Source organism: Capsicum annuum, chromosome 7 (assembly GCF_002878395.1).
Source record: "Capsicum annuum cultivar UCD-10X-F1 chromosome 7, UCD10Xv1.1, whole genome shotgun sequence".
In the NCBI taxonomy this organism is placed as follows: domain Eukaryota; kingdom Viridiplantae; phylum Streptophyta; class Magnoliopsida; order Solanales; family Solanaceae; genus Capsicum; species Capsicum annuum.
In genome coordinates, this window is record NC_061117.1 from 49813456 (window position 1) to 49818909 (window position 5454).

Sequence of the window (5454 nt, forward strand, 5' to 3'; positions counted from 1 at the left end):
AAGAAGGGGTACTCGGTCCAAATGGTCATGATAAAGAAATCTCAACAAAACCACAATCTACCAAATAGTCTGACAAAGCCTCTACAAATCCATAATCTAGAGAGCCAATGGGACAATCCCCCAACTGACTCGGGACGAACTACAGGTAACAACATAGTCTTTCAGTCCCTTGAATATCTGAAGATCAGTCCTCGAACTAAGAGGACTTACCACTGTAAGAAATGTACGCGAGATACTCGGAGATCATGGTCGAGCCTGGAACTGAGCACATGAACCTACATTATGAGACAATGTAGCACATAAACATATATGTGGATCAGTACTTGGGAATGTACTGAGTATGCGGGGGTGAATGCATGTATATAAAATAGTATCAATTTTCTTCATTCAAATTATGTATACAATATGAGATGACTCACATGGCTTGAATAAGTATGAAATATAAAGTTCATAAATCACATAAGATGAGGCATATTACACAAATCTTATCAGTCATCGTTCTTCAACCTCAAAACCGTAAATCTTCTCTTATTCTCAAAACTCAAGGAAAAAAGGGCTTTAGACAGTACCATCAACTCATGCATATGGGATGGTGGGTAAAACAACATTTAATGTTCATAATTTTATATGTTTTCAAACTCAAATACTAGAAATATGACATCATGAGATTTTAGAACATACATAGAGGCATATCATGTAAGTTAGAAAAATATCTCATTCTAAGCTTTAGGAGAAATCATCTATCTCAATGCAAAATACTCTAGTTTAGTGAAAATAGTTCATAGGAGGGAAAATACCTTTGTTTGCAAAGAAGTAACTGATTTCAAGTTTAAAAAGGCAAAGGAGGTTATCATAACCGACATAAACTATGCGAGCTACATGGAGTCCTATATTTTGTCCTCCTAAGAAAGAGACCCCATGTTGGGGAGGAGCGTCATACTCTTGCCAGGGAGTATAACCTAGGTCTAGTAATCACTAAATAAAACTTGTCCTCGGGCCCAATCATAATCATCATAACCTCGGCCTCAGGCCCAACCTACGGTGGCACATAGTTTTGGGGTAAGAAACAGTAGTGACTTACCCGCTCGGTGCTAAATACTACTACCTTTAGATTATCTGCGCTCATCTCACAAAAATTCACTTTTAGAATAATCTCATGGTTTACCACAAACCCAATGATCAAATAGATAATCTCATATAGTGAAGTGGATTTCAAAGACCAAGGACCATTAGGTCAATTCATTTCTCAATCATCTCAAAATACTCAAATCATGGGGGCTTATAGAATAAGAGTTCATAAATTCACAAGTCTTAAATAGGGCTTTCTAATCCATAGTTCAATATCAAGTTAAAGCTCATCAAAAGCATAATATATAGCATATAGTTTCATAAATCATATGGAAATCTAGAATTTCAGCAACTTATCTCAAGTCTCAATTTAGTCATATGCTTTAATATCTCAAACATTGCAAACATTAACTTCTCATGGACTAAAATCATGGGGTTTATACCCAACTGTAATTTCTCAAGAAAACATACAAAAATCATGTCATTTGACTCTTAATTCATGGGGAATATCAAGATAATGCATTCAATAATAATGGGTGAAAAACCCAATTCAATTTCATGTAAAACCTCATAGATTTTAGGAAAAACATGATGTAAATAAACATTTTAGGCACAAGGGTGAAAGGGTTACCTTTGTTCAAAACCCCACATACCTTAGATTAGGAGATTGGATGAACAAGTTTCCTCTAAATTTCCTATTCTTACTCTTAGGAGAGGGTTCTTGAAGTCTTTGAACTTGGGAGATTCAATTCTCAACTCACTAGCACAATCTTTGGTCAGTTCTGAGATTTCTTGGGGAATAATTCTTGCTTTGATATGATTTGGAGGCGAAAACCCTAGCCCTTAAGTGTTAGAGATGGACAAATGAGGCCAGCTGGTTCATCTAGAATATATATGAGGCCAGTAGAAAGGATCGAAATATACTTTTAAAAATGAGTTAAAAATTATTGATCGGGGTCTGCGATGGTCAAAATGATGGTCCGTCAGAAGTTTGATGGTTCGCTAGATTATTCATCGCTTGAGGGCCAAAAATGGAACACACTGCCTTGATGCGATAGTTAGAATGACGGTCCATCAAAAGTTTGATGGTCTGCCAGATCATCCGTCGTACGAGTGCCAAGATGAGGCCATACTGCCTCAGCTTGATAGTTACTGTGATGGTCCGTTGAATTTTGGAGGTTCACCATTTTGGCCATTGCATAAAGGCTAGAAAAAGGAGTCACTGCCTTGGTTTGATGGGACGATTGATGGTCCATTGGATCGACCATCAAACCTGGGCGATTTCGACAATGCCTAGGAAAATGGCCATAACTTCTCATCCCAATACCAGATTTTGACAAAATTGGTATCGTTGGAAAGCTAACTCAATTTCCCACACCATAGGAAGTCATTTTTAGGAAAAATCCATAAGATTAAAACACTAATAACTTAGGGAGTCCTTTCTTAATCTCTTAGGATCAGAATTATACTTTATTCGACACGCATTCCAAGGTTCAAACTATGAGAGAACTTTGTGGGGTCTTACAATATTTCCCCCTTAGGAACATTCTCCCTCGAATGTCTCTAGTTAGGCTAGGGGTACAGGAAAATAGAGTACACATAGCTAAAATAATTACTAAACGGTTCCAGATCTTTCTAAACTCATGACTACTCCGGATATTGCAAGAACTCATACAAGGATAGATGGATAGCTAAACCTTAGATAAGAAGTGCTGAATTAAAGAAGAATAGTACCTTCGAATTGATCTGAACTCGCAGAAAAGAGGTGTGGGTATTTGGCTCCCATGTCTGCTTCTGCCTCATAAGTAGCACAGTCGACAGATTGGTTCTGCCATAAAACCTTGACCAAGGGAACTTCTTTGTTCCTGAGTCTACGGATCTGAAAATCTAGGATCTCCATGGGAATCTCATCGAAGGAAAGACTACCCTGAATATTGACACTCTCTAAAGGATCAACCACAATAGAATCACTAATATGCTTCTTGAGCATGGAGACATGAAAGATAGGGTGAACGTCAGACAACTCTGAGGGTAACTCAACCTCATATGCTACCTTGATAACATGGGTCAACACTCTATACAGGCCAACATAAAGAGGATTCAGCTTCCCTTTTTTACCAAATCTTTCCATCTCTTTCATGGGTGAAATCCTCAAGTACACCAAATCACCTACCTTAAACTCAAGATCTCTCCTCCTTACATCGGCAGAAGACTTTTGTCAACTTTGAGTCATCTTCAACCTTTTTTTAATCAACTTAACTTTCTCTATAGCTTCAAACACTGCATCAGGTCCAATCGTGGCCGGTTCACCCACTTCGAACCAACCCACAGGCGATCTACACCTCCTACCATAAAAGGCCTCAAACGGTGCCATCTCAATGCTAGCATGGAAACTATTATTATAGGCAAAATCAATCAATGGAAAATGCTCATCGCAACTACCTTTGAAATCAAGAGCACACACCCTCAATATATCCTCCAGGGTTTGAATGGTCCTCTCAGCCTGACCATCTATCTGCGGGTGAAATGCGAAACTCAAGAGAACTTGGGTACTAAGACCCTGCTGAAAAGCCTTCAAAAACTGAGAAGTAAACTGAGTACCCCTATCCAAAATGATAGACAAGGGGACCATACAGCCTGACCAACTTCCAGATGTACAATCTAGCATAATCCTCAGCCGTATAAGAAGTATGCATAGGAAAGAAATGTACAGACTTTGTCAACCTATCCAACACAACCCAAAGAGAGTCATAATGATGACGCGAAAGAGGCAATCCAGTCACGAAGTCCATATTCGCCGCCTACTTCCAAGTGGGTATACTAAACTCTTGTATCACGCCACCAGGTCTTTTGTGCTCTACCTTAACCTATTGACACATTGCACACCTTACTAAAAACTTGGGTATGTACTTCTTTATACCGTTCCACCAATATATTTCCCATAAGTCGCAGTATATCTTGGTAGTATCGGGATGAATGGAATAACGCGTGCCAAGTGCTTTAGCCAAAACCCTCTGCCTCAAATCATCAACACACGAGACACACAACCTACCATGCAATCTTAACACACCATCTTCCCCTTGGGAGAAAACCTCGACCTTTTGGTCCTTAACTTACTCCTTCAATTTGACTAAACTAGGATCCCTATCCTGCTTTTCTTTCACTTTTGAGACTAAAGAGGTTCGAAACTACTCTGCACCAGCGTACTCCCTTCCACTGAATCAAGAAACCTAACAACCAACCTATCACGAACCAACTCTCTCTTACCTTCTTCTATATGTGCAACACTACCCATAGACAATCTGCTAAGGGCGTCCACCACTATATTGGCCTTGCTCGGGTGATACAACACACTCATATCATAACCTTTCAAAAACTCCAACCACCTCCTCTGCCTAAGATTCAACTCCTTCTGGGTGAACATATACTGCAGGCTCTTATGATCAGTAAACATATCCACATGGACACCATAAAGATAGTGTCTCAAAATTTTCAAAGCAAAGACCACAATAGCTAGCTCAAGGTCATGAGTCGGGTAATTATTTTTATGCGGTTTTAACTGTCTAGAGGTATAGGCTATAACCTTACCTCTCTTTATCAACACACATCCCAAACCAACTCCAGAGGCATCACAATATACCACTAAACCATCAGAACCATCAGGCAAAGTCAACACAGGGGCTCAAGTGAGCCGAGTCTTCAACTCCTGAAAACTCTCATCACAGGACTCAGACCACCGTAATTTAACATTCTTTTAGGTCAATCGGGTCATAGGAGATGTAAGGGAAGAAACCCTCAACAAAATAACGGTAATAGCCAGCTAGACCCAAGAAATTCCTAATGTCAGATAGGGAGATAGGTTTAGGCCAATTTCTAACAGCTTTGGTCTTTTGGGAATCAACTCTAATACGCTCGGCTGAAAAAACATGACCCAGAAAGGCTACAGACCTTAGCCAAAATTCAGACATACTAAATTTGGCAAACAACTGATGGTCTCTAAAAGTTTGCAAGATAATTCTAAGGTGCTGTGCATGGTCATTCTCTATGAAGACAATGATGAACATATCAATATATCGCTTGAACACTCGATTCATAAGGTCCATGAAAGTAGCCGGGGCATTGGTTAGCCTGAAGGACATGACTAGGAATTCAAAGTAACCATAGCAGGTTCAGAAGGCTGTCTTTAGAATATCACACTTCCTGACCTTAAGTTGATGATAGCCGGATCTAAGGTTTACCTTGGAAAAATAACTTGTACCTTGCAACTAATCAAACAGGTCATCCATTCTTGGAAGAGGTTACCTATTTTTGATTGTGACCTTGTTCAGTTGGCGGTATTCAATAAACATACGCAAGGATCCATCCTTCTTTCACACAAATAAAATA